Below are 12,752 nucleotides of genomic sequence, written 5' to 3' on the forward strand. Positions count from 1 at the left end.
TCGGGCACGCCACCAGACCCTCTTGATCCAGAAATTGAAAGAACACTTAAGAAAAACAAGAAAGACAACAAAAACAAAGACAAAACACCCTTAAAAACCAAAGTAGTCCAGCTAGAAAATATGGCCGATCCACCGACACTTATGGATTATGCTAGGCCAGGAATGGCCGGTGTAACTAATAGTGTAGTTAGACCTCGTATAAATGCAAATCAATTTGAAATTAAGCCTGCTTTGCTTAATATGTTTCAAAACAACGTAACGTTTTATGGACTACCTAACGAAAACCCTAATGCCCATTTGACAAATTTCTTAGAAATTTGTGATACTTTTAAAATTACTGATGTAACAGCTGAAGCAATCAAACTTCGCCTCTTTCCTTTCACTTTGAAGGATAAGGCAAAATTTTGGTTAACTTCTATGCCTGCTGCAACATTTGAAACTTGGGACCAATTAGCCCAAGCGTTTTTATCAAAATATTTTTCTTTAGCAAAAACCGCAAGAGTCATCAAAGAATTGACATCTTTTACCCAAAATGATAATGAAACTCTTTATGAAGCTTGGGAACGTTTTAAAGAACTTCAACGTTTATGCCCACACCACCAATTGCCAGATGCACTTTTAATGCAGACATTCTATAATGGATTAAATCCTACGACTAGAGGTTCATTAGATGCTATGTCTGGAGGGTTATTTATGAAGAAGACGTCCGTCCAAGCAAGAGAACTTTTGGAGGAAATGGCAATCAACAGCAGTATGTGGCCCACAGAGCGTGGACATATACCAATGGCGAAACCATCATCCTCAGGTACATCATCGGTTAAAGGTATAATGAATCTTGATCTAGTTGCGATGTTACAAGCCCAATTTTCTGTCTTATCGCACAAAGTTGATAGGTTTATGGCACCGTGCGATCCTAATGGTAATCCGATCCAGACAGACATTGATTACGAAGGTATGAATGAGATAGAACAGGTAAATTTTGTCCAAGGACAAAACCAAACTACTAATCCTTATTCTAATACTTATAATCCTGGATGGAGAAATCATCCTAACTTTAACTGGAAAGATAGTAATAATAATAATAATGCAAATGCTAATCAATATCGTGTAAATAATTATCAAAATCAAACAAGAGACACGATTAGCACTTTATCTTCAAAAATCGACAAATGTATAGATGCTATGAATGGAAAGGTAAGTAATCAAGACGATGGTTTTAAACGGATCGAAAGTAAATTCGATCAGCTTATCAAAAACCAATCATCTAGCATCCATAATTTGGAGGTTCAAATTGGACAACTTGCTAAATCAATTCCATCCCGCAAAGAGGGAAGTCTTCCCAGCCAAACGGAAGAAAATCCGAAAGAGCATGTTAAGGCTATCACTCTTCGCTCAGGGAAAAACTACTTAGGTCCGGAAATGCCCGGAAATTCAACTTTACCTGGAAATGATTTACTAAAATCCAAAGAAGATACATTAAAACAAAAAGATACACCAATTGACTCTAGTACGAAACCTTTTGTACCAAAGCCACCTTTTCCACACAAGGTCCGAAATAAGGACCATGATAAACAACTTTTATCATTTTTAGATAAACTTAAAAATTTGCATATAAATTTAACATTCATGGATGCAATTACGCAAATTCCTAACTATGGAAAATTCTTGAAAGATTTAATTTCAAAAAAGATTAGTTGGGAAGGAATTTCATCCATTTCACTTACTGAAGATTGTAGTTCGATAGTATCAAGCAAATTACCTACTAAACTCAAAGATCCCGGATGCTTTACCATTCCGTGTAAATTGGGAAATATGGAATTCCCAAGTTGTCTTTGTGATTTAGGAGCTAGTATAAACTTGATGCCATTGTCTATTTTTGAAAAATTAGGTTTAGAAGAAGACATCAAACGTACCAATATGGTTTTGCAATTAGCGGATCAATCCACTAAAAGACCATATGGTATAATTGAGGAAGTTTTAGTAAAAGTTGACAAGTTTATTTTTCCTACTGATTTTGTTATCTTAGATTTTGCTTATGATGCTAATTGTCCGCTAATCTTTGGTAGACCGTTCATGAACACGGGACGTGCTCTAGTTGATGTGTCGGAAGGAAAAGTAGTTTTAAGAATAGGTGACGATAAGATCGAGTTCGATATGAATCAAGCAATGAAATATCCTATGGAGGATTTCGCCTATATGAAACTTGATTTAGTTGAAGAATGTGTTAATGACATTGTTCAAAGAGAAGAAATAATAGAACCTATAATGGGTGAAGAATTAGAAGATAAGGACCCAGAGCCTTTGATTCGAGAAGATGGACCAGTTCCGCCTTCAGTAGTAGTTCCATAAATTAGAACTTAAAGAATTACCAAACCATCTGAGATACACTTTCCTAGGCGGAAGTGATACTCTACCTATAATCATCTCTAACAAATTAACAGAAAATCAAGAAGAAAAATTGAAAGACGTTGTTAGAAATAGAATAGGAAGTATGGGATGGCAGATTTCAGATTTAAAAGGAATTAATCCTAGTATTGTAATGCATAGGATTCACTTAGAAGAAGATAAGCCACCTAAAGCGGATAGACAAAGACGTTTAAATCCGAATATGAAAGAAGAGATTACTAAACTTTTAGACAATGGAATCATTTATCCTATTTCGGATAGTGAATGGGTTAGTCCAATCCATTGTGTACCCAAAAAGGGAGGCATAACTGTAGTAAGGAATGATGAAGGTGAATTAATACCTACGCGAACCACCACTGGTTGGAGGGTTTGTATAGATTATAGGAACCTAAATAAGGCAACTAGGAAAGATCATTTTCCTTTACCTTTCATGGATCAAATGATCGAAAGGATAGCCGATCATGCATTTTATTGTTTTCTTGATGGTTATTCCGGATTCTTTCAAATATATATTTACCCGGGTGACCAAGATAAAACAACCTTCACATGTCCTTATGGAACATTTGCATATAGGAGAATGCCTTTTGGTCTATGTAATGCACCAGCAACTTTTCAACGTTGTATGACTGCAATTTTTAATGATTTCATTGAAGATATCATGGAAGTATTTATGGATGATTTTTCAGTTTATGGAGATTCTTTTGATGCATGTTTAAAAAACTTAGATAAAGTTCTTTCTAGATGCGAAGAAATGAATTTAGTATTAAATTGGGAAAAATGTCATTTCATGGTTGACGAAGGAATTGTTTTAGGTCATAAAATATCTGAAAAAGGATTAGAAGTGGATAGAGCAAAAACTTCAGTAATAGAAAAATTACCCCCACCAACAACTGTCAAGGGAGTAAGATCATTTCTAGGACATGCAGGTTTTTACAGACGATTTATAAAAAACTTTTCTGTGATTTCCAAACCACTTACTAATTTGCTTATGAAGGATTCAACCTTCGATTTTAATGAAGATTGCATTAAAGCTTTCGAAACATTGAAAACAGCATTAGTCAGAGCACCCATAATTGCTAAACCCGATTGGGATTTGCCTTTTGAAATCATGTGTGATGCAAGTGACCTAGCTGTAGGATGTGTTCTAGGTCAAAGAAAGGATAAAATATTGCATGTTATATATTATGCAAGTCACATATTGTCCGGTGCACAGTTAAATTACACAACAACAGAAAAAGAGATGTTAGCCGTAGTATTTGCATGTGATAAGTTTAGGTCATACTTGTTAGGATGTAACGTTATTATTTATACAGATCACGCAGCTTTACGTTATCTATTTGCTAAGAAAGATGCAAAACCGCGTCTGATTAGATGGGTTTTGTTGTTACAAGAATTTGATATAGAAATTAAAGACAAAAAGGGAGTAGAAAACCTTGTCGCCGATCATCTATCAAGACTAGAAGATGAAAACGGTCCTATAGGTGAAACTATCGGTATACGAGATGATTTCCCCGATGAACATCTCTATCAAGTAGAAAGTGTCATGTCACCATGGTATGCAGATATTGCTAATTATCTTGCAACCGATATTGTTCCGGAAGGATTATCTTTCCAACAAAGGAGGAAATTTTTCTTCGACATTAAACAGTATTTTTGGGAAGATCCCTTTTTATTCAAATCATGTGGTGACGGGATAATTAGGAGATGCGTTGGAGAAAATGAATATGAATCTATAATATCGGAATGTCATTCCAGCTCATATGGAGGACATAATGGAGTTAATAAAACGGTAGCTAGAATATTTGAATGTGGTTTCTTTTGGCCTACGATGTTTAAAGACGTTGGTTCATTTATTACTCGTTGTGATAAATGCCAAAGAACAGGAAATTTAGGAAGGAAAGATGAGATGCCCCTCACAAACATATTGGAAGTTGAAATCTTCGACATGTGGGGAATAGATTTCATGGGACCTTTTCCGCCTTCCAATGGTAAAACTTACATATTAGTAGCCGTTGATTATGTTTCGAAGTGGGTTGAAGCAATTGCAACCCCTACGAATGATTCTAAAGTAGTTGTTAATTTTCTTGACGATATATTTTGTAGATTTGGTTGTCCTAGAGTCGTTGTTAGTGATGGCGGCACCCATTTCATGAATCGAAATTTTGATATACTTATGAAAAGGTATGAAGTACGCCACCGCGTGTCAACGCCATACCATCCTCAGTCAAATGGTCAGGCGGAGATCTTAAATAGAGAACTCAAATGGATTCTAGAGAAAACTGTTTCATCATCAAGAAAAGATTGGTCACAAAAACTCAATAATGCGCTATGGGCATACCGTACTGCATTTAAATCACCAATAGGCATGACTCCATACCGTTTGGTGTATGGAACGACATGTCATTTTCCAGTAGAATTAGAACATAAAGCCTATTGGGCTATTAGAAAACTTAATTTTGATTTACAACAAGCAGGAAAGAAACGTTTGCTCAATTTAAATGAGTTAGATGAGTTACGTAATCTATCGTATGAAAATGCGAGGATTTATAAAGAAAGAGTGAAAAAATGGCACGATGCCGATATCAAAGTCAAACACTTTAATGTTGGAGATAAGGTGCTGTTATTTAATTCACGGCTTCATATATTTCCAGAAAAACTTAAGTCCAGATGGACAGGACCGTATTTAGTCGTCAAAACATTCGACTATGGTTCTTTAGAACTTGAGGAAACTAACGTCAATCGTTTCAAAGTTAATGATAATCGATGTAAAATTTATTACAAAAATATTTCTGAAATAGGAACTGACTTCGTAACAAGATTACCTGACATATAAATCATTTCATTTTTCTACACATAGTTTATTTTTATTTTTATTTATTTTATTTTGTTTTAGATTATATCACTTTATGTTAGAATTTTAGATACATAAAAAATATATTCAAATCGTGATTTTAATTAAATTTTAGGGATTTAATGTGAGTTAGAAGAAATTTAGTGATTCTCAGTTGAGAATTTGGAATTCTCAGTTGAGAATTCACATATTTAGAATTCTTAAAAAGATAAGGAATTTTCTGAACTTATAGAGAATTTAAAATTCTCAGTTGAGAATTTGGGTATTTCTAGTTAGCTAGGGAAGTTCTGAACTTACAGAGGATTTGGGATTCTCAGTTGAGAATTCTGACTTCAATTGATTTTCAAATAGACAGGAAAGTTCTGAACTTACCGAGGATAGGGATTCTCGGTAGAGGATCAGAAAATAGAGGTTTTGACGCCTGATTTCCCCAAGGAAATCAGCGTGTCGCGACCGCGGCTCAGAATCCTCGGTCGTGACACGGTGAATTTCTGCAGAAATCAGACCTGTGTTCTTCATCTTCCAGCAGACACAACTTTTCAGAAACGAAAAATTGAGTTTCTTCATTTTTAAGAGGTCTGATTTTATGCCTTTTCACTTCAAAACAACACCTCTTTTCATCCTAGGATTTTATAAATAGGTTCTAGAGGTTTAGTTTTCTGTTACATTCTTTTCATCTCTGTCAGAACAATTCTCTGATATTCTTACAATTCATCAAACCAGAAACTAAGTTCAGAACCTTTTGCTTCCTTACTCATTCCAAACACCATGACTTCTAAAAACACACCATCTAAGAAAGTTGTTGCTTCACGCAATAAACGTACTGACATATCAGAGCGCTATGGATGTAACTTTCCTATCTTCAATCATGATGAGGGAAGGCGCTTCTTGAGGCATCGATATACATTCTTTGTAGGAATGTTATACATGGATGACTTTCTTAACGATCAACTAGGAATTAGAGATGATATGAGTCGCTATATGGAACGTTTAGGATGGACCAAATTCGTTGATATGAAGTTTCCTATAATTGGAGACTGGATATTCGAATTCTTCTGTACGGTTCGTTTTGTTAACAAGCGTCGGGTGCGTCTTAGCTTTCGTCGGGATGGCAAAACCTTTACTTTTGGATATCCTGAATTGCATGCTTGGTTTGGTTTTCCCTTAAAGGATACTATCAAACGTCATCCTGGAAGAGACATGACATCCACTGATATTTGGAGAATGCTCACCGGATTCTGGCATTTCAATCCTAAACTTGCCTATAATCAGTCTTTTCACTCCAACTCTATGCTGTATTTGCATAAATTTCTGAGTCACAGTCTGTTCGGTCGCACATTCAGTAGTGTGGTCAAAGACACTGATCTTTATATTCTTGGAGATATATTTCAAGGCAACATGGTTGATTCTTCAAAGATTCTGATGGAGGGTCTTGTTGCCGCGTCTAGATCCAAGGCTAAGAAGGTTGGATTCGGGAATATCATATGTGGAATAATTCTAGGGACCAAGGGAAGTATTTATGTTCCTTGGAGTGATGCTGAATCTTTTCCGACGCTAGACTATGAATTTTTAGAATATGAAGGTCTAGTGAAACGAGTATTTCGATCAAGCCCACATTTTCTTTCTGCACCAGAACGTCAAGCTTTCGTGCAGATGAAAATAGACCGCTATAGGGCTAAGGAAATCCCGATTGAAAGGGACGAATTTATAGCATAGCTTTGTTTGTTTTGTTTGTATATATGTTGTACATATTTCCAATAAATAAAAATTTCTCTTTTGCATTATATCCTGATTTTGATTATATGGTTAAACTATCATTATTTTCATTATTCTACACTAATGAATCTATTAAATGAAACTTTAGTAAATTCATGACTAGTTAAATGTTAATAACTAAGTTTTAATTCCTTAAATAAAGATTCATTTAACTTACATTATTAAACAAACATAAATGCTTCAATTAATTTTAGCTTAAAACCTTTAATATTCTTAACTTACATACATTAATTAAAACATTTACATTTATTTTTCCATTAATAAGGATAAACCTTTGGTTTTCCTTATCATTTAATGTTTTACATTTATGTTTTTAAGTACAGATTACATTTTCAAGGAGTTCAGGATAAAATTTATCAAGGAAATACACAAAATGGAGTTAATATGCAGAATTTGGGTGACCAGGGGCTGATCCGCGGCCGAGAATGGCAGATTCTCGGTAACTTCAGCAAGTAGCACATAGAAATTCGGAGAAAAATTCTCTGAAAAACGCGTGCCGCGGCCACGGATGTGCGTCCTCGGTCGCGACACGCGTGGTTAAGGCACTCATCAGTCCGGATTTTTGCCTATTTTCAGCCTATTCCTATTCCTAATCTAACTATTACTCTTCCTATTCAACCCTATGTATCCCTATTACTTACACAAACCTCACATCACCTCCAATTTTAACCAATCCCTTACTCTAACCTCTTCCCAATACCTTACTTTTACTCTTCCCAATTTATTCATTACCTTTTTCAATCACCTACACCTTTCAAATTCAAGACTCAATACAACTTCTACTTCATCTTCAACCTCAAGCTTTTCTCTTTTCATCTTTTATTTTTCTAACCCTAACCACCATAACCATGCCTAGAGCAAAGCGTGTTGGACACAAGCCGGCTGTCACCGAGGCTAATCGCCTTCGTGTTAGTTGCGGGGCTTATTTCGATATTCATTCCGAGGAAGAAGTTGGACGTTTCAAGCATTTTTCAAACGCCACTCGAAAGTTCATGGACATGCAGTTTTTTGACTTTGATTCGGTAAGGAAGTTGAACTTCACTACTCAAATTGATACTTTTATTGAGACTTTGGGGTGGGCAACTTTTGCTTCTATGCGTTTTCCCCAAATTACAGATTATGTGGTTGAGTTTTTGGTTACTTTGAAGATGAACAAAAAGAAAACGGAAATTTCTTTTAGGAATAATGGTACTACCTATACCATAGATTATGAGGCTATGGGAAATATGTTTGGTTTCCCTACTAGTGATTTTTATGATAAGCCTAAGGATTTTGACAATAACTCTTTTTGGCAAACTCTTTCGGATCAAACTTCTTTCGACTCTAAAAACACTTCAAGCAAATTGATTAAGGACAATTGTGTGTTCTTCTTTCACAAATATTTGAGTTTTTCACTATTTGGTCGTGTTGAGAGTTCGAAGATTCAAATCCGGGATTTGTTTGTTTGGGATTGTTTATTCAAAGGTTTAAAGGTTGATAGCATTGGAATGATATTTGACAATTTGTATCGTGCTTCGAGGGCTCATACCAATCAAGTCCCTCTCGGTAATTTAATCACCGCTATTGTTTTGGGAGCACGGGATGAATTGGCAACTTATGACATGTCCACCTACCATGGGTATGTTTCGGTTTTGGACATTGCGGCTCTTGAGCGGGCTCATTTATTGGTTTCTACGGTTCCTGCCATTTTTATTTCTTATGCTTCCCGTATTGCACATCTTCGTGGCACTATGGGTGGAGGTACGTCTAGTTCCCAAAATGTAGGTACCGAAGCAGGAGGTGCGGAGGAAGGAGCGAACGATGAACCGCAAGCCCAAGCAACTCGTGATGATGATCCGGTGGATTTAAGGAGTATTTTGAACCAAATCAATGCACATAATAGACAAATGAATTTAAGAATTGATGATTTGGTGGAGAACAACATGGTGATGAATGACCACCTCAATACTTTGAGGCGTGAGCATAGATCGACTCGGCATCGGATGCTTTCATTTTTCCGTCGCCGAAATGTGGAGACTTCACCAACACCTCCGGATTCCCCGCCGAATGTTTAGGTTTTATCTTTCATTTTCTTATTATATTGTTTTAATTTCAGTTTCATCCATTTCTATTTATTATGTTTCGTACAATTCCAATTTAATTTTATGTTGAATGTTTTTCTTTGCTAATCTTTCTTTTATTTTCGTATGTTTTATCTTTAATGTTTTATCTCAATTTTACACCAATGAGGACATGGTCCAATTTCAGTGTGGGAGGAGATATATACATATATCATTTTATACAAACGAATGAATGAATGAATGAAACAAAACAAATTTTTTTTATGCAACACTTGTTTTCACAAATACAAATGCAACGTATATTGCAACACTTTTATAAACTTAACATTTTTATACATTTATAAATTAATCATAAGTTAAAATTTTTTTTTATGATTATTTTTAGGTTATCATTATCGATAGAAAGAATATATTTCTATACGGGTAATATTTTTCAAAAAAAAAATTTCACAAATCTTCGACACGATTTTAAGTAAAAATTGTCTCGAGTGAATGTATTTAAGTAATAAATTCTTTAATTTTAATCTCTATTTTATATCATGAAATTCATGATACAATAGATCTTATTTTAAATTTTCAATTAGGTTTATAGGCATTAAATTGAACTAACAATATTTTTTAGCTCGGGTTTTGATTTTGTCTTACATTAACACCAATTGAAGTTTTTAAGGAAACTATAGCCATAATACATGTTGAATTTTAAGTCAATATAGGAAGAATGTGCTAACTTTCTTTTTCCCAAGTTACAATTTATAATTCATAATCATATTCTTAACTTTTGGCCACGATTGAGACCAACCTTATCACAGTCGAGGTATGAAAGGGAAGAAATAAATAAGTAAAAGCGTGCTTTTGGCCACGATTGCGACCACCCTTATCACAATCGAGGTATGGAAGGAACGTTTAAATAAGAAAAATTAAGCGTGTTTAAAGTTTAAAGTAACGATTGCGTCCACCCATGGCATGGTCGATACCTCTTAAGCGAACACAAATAAAATGCATATAAAGTTACGGTCGAGACCACCCTTATCACGGGCGTAACTAAGCAAATAAATTAAACTTAATAAATCATATATAATAATTCAAGTTTGGGAAAGGAAATTTGGTTCTTTGAAAGGCCTTGAGATGAAAGACTCAATAACATGCGTGCTTACATCGTCCCGAATACTTCAATTTAAACATTGAAATACAAGACGAATGATATATCGTATTTATACTAAGTTAGTTTGATATTTTGCGTATAAATTTGCCATGCGAAGTTAGTATTTTCGGCTTAACTAATTTAAAAGGTAAACACAAAGATATATGTTTTATTTTCATAAAGAGATTAGTTAAGGAATAAATTCAGTGAAATTTTGCTCGGGACTAGCAAAAGATTAAGTGTGGAGATTTGTTAAGCCCAAAATATACCTAAAATATCATTAATATTTTCATCATTTTTATTACAAATTTTTGTTATTTATATCTGTTTAGATTACTTTTACTCTCGAATATCTTTCTTTCTTGCAAGGTACCTAAATATTTGGTAAAATCCAAATAGGAACGAAAAAGGATCAAAAACAGAAGAAAAACCCTACAAAAGGAGTCAAAGACGACGTAAATCAAAAGCGCCAAGTCAAGGACACGAACGAGAGCAAAGAAGTGAAAAAACGCACTGTGCCGCGACCGCGAATCCACCACCCACGGCCGCGACACGCGTCCTTCAGCTACTTCCTCCCTTCGTCCAAAGCTTAACTTGATGTTCCCCCATTCACGGCCGAGGATCCCCATTCTCGGTAAGTGCAGAATTCTGCCAAAGGTGCAATGAACACATGTTGAAAATCAAGAAACGCGTTCGTTCGGGTGGATAGAAACGACTCTTCACAAAGAACACAATTCTTAACAACGGACACGACTCTTTACCAACGAATACGTCTTTTCACAAAAGGACATATCACTTCAATCACAACCCTTCAACATCTATAAATAAAGAGTTGATGTTGAGAAAAAATGCAATGTAATGTTATGTAATATAAATATAGAATCAGAGCGTAGAACTAATGTATAAGTTCTAAGTAAAAACAATTCGAGAGTTAGAAATTAGATTCTGTACAAAACAAGATGAGGTACACATATTGTTTATAGTTTAATTACAAACACAGTAGCGTTTAAACATTATTCCAGTTTTAGTTTGCATTTTGGTAGAGGCCGACCGAATCCCTATTACGAAGTTACAGCGAGAAGATTGAGTAGAGTGTTCGCCCCTGAGCCTGACAACCTCTAAGGAAACCCAAGGAAAGGACTGATCAGCCGTTCACTTGCACGCCCTCGAAGAACTCGATGCTCCATGTTCTCTGTAAACTTGTATCAATTTATATTTCATCTAATAAAGTTCGTTCTATTCGATAAATCGTTATGCAGCACTTATGGTAACCAATCCACTAAAGTGATTGCTGGTGTTTTCATTAAAACGTAGTTAATTCAAAATCATTACAAGGAAACTTTGTTGAACACTTAGGCAAATTATTATCTCGGTAGAGTTTTAATTTGGTTAAGGGCATTATGCCGGCTAAAGGGTTTTGCCACGTTCAAAGCCAATTAATTAGAGGTTCCGTCATTTATTTCATCATCATAATTAATACAAAGTTTAAAGTTGTTTTCTTTGCTCAATGCAAACGAATACATTTATTTGTTTTTCTAAAAGTTCTAAATGTTCCTGTTTTGTAAAATTCATCCCTAAATCAGAAAACTTTTCTAACAATCGATATATTCTAATATAAAATCTTATTCTAGCATTTTCAAATACTCAAAGTCCACAAATTCAATTAAACAATTATTTTTCCTAAATTCAATTAGACAAATTTCACTTTTCATTAACATTCAATAGTAAATCTAACAAGTTCGTAATTAACAGATTCAAAAATAAGTTTTTCGTTAAAAAACGTATCCCTGTGGGATCGATATTTTTATTACTACAAGCGAAACCGTGCACTTGCGGAAATCGCTCAACACTCCACTGATGGGAGCTCAACAGACGATGAAGAGATGGCCATGTTCACTAGAAAAATGAAAAGACTGTTCAGAAAGAATGATAAATATTCCAAGAAGCCTTACAAGAAGTTTGACAAGTACAAAGCTGAGTCTAGTGACAGCAAGTACAAGAAGGACACCTCAAAGCCCATCACATGCTTTGAATGTCATCAAACTGGCCATATCAAATCAAGCTGTCATACCTTGAGGAAGGAAAAGAAGAACAACAAGAAGGCAATGGTGGCAACCTGGAGTGATAGTGATGAGTCATCATCATCAGGAGTTGATGCCACTGAGTCAGCAAAGATCTGCTTCATGGCAGATGAGCTTGCTGAGCCTTGTGTTTCTGAGCATGCTGACCCCTCCATTGCATCTGACGATGAGGCACACTCAACTGAGGTAATATCACTACCCCTGCTCAGAAATGAAATGATAAATGCCCTGAGTGACCTTTACACACTTATCAAAAAGTGTAACAAGAAGGTTAGAGCACTCAGCAGGCGATGTGACGAGATTGAAGAGGTCAAACTGAGTGACCTTCGATATCTTCTCCAAGACAACTCAACTTTGCATAGCAACGTAGAAACTATGCACAAGTTTGTCTCAGAGGTCCAATCAGATTCTAAGAAACTAAGAAAGGACATCACATC

At 35.2% G+C, this 12,752-nt stretch overlaps 1 non-coding gene across 1 annotated transcript; it reads right to left on the reverse strand.

Moving 5' to 3' along the window:
- Window positions 1-498: 498 nt before the first annotated feature.
- LOC136204346 (small nucleolar RNA R71) lies at window positions 499-605 on the reverse strand. The gene has a single exon (XR_010675190.1). It is a non-coding gene; the product is annotated as a small nucleolar RNA R71 (small nucleolar RNA).
- Window positions 606-12,752: the final 12,147 nt, after the last annotated feature.

The sequence above is a fragment of the Euphorbia lathyris genome, chromosome 8 (genome assembly GCF_963576675.1).
Source record: "Euphorbia lathyris chromosome 8, ddEupLath1.1, whole genome shotgun sequence".
NCBI classification, from domain to species: domain Eukaryota; kingdom Viridiplantae; phylum Streptophyta; class Magnoliopsida; order Malpighiales; family Euphorbiaceae; genus Euphorbia; species Euphorbia lathyris.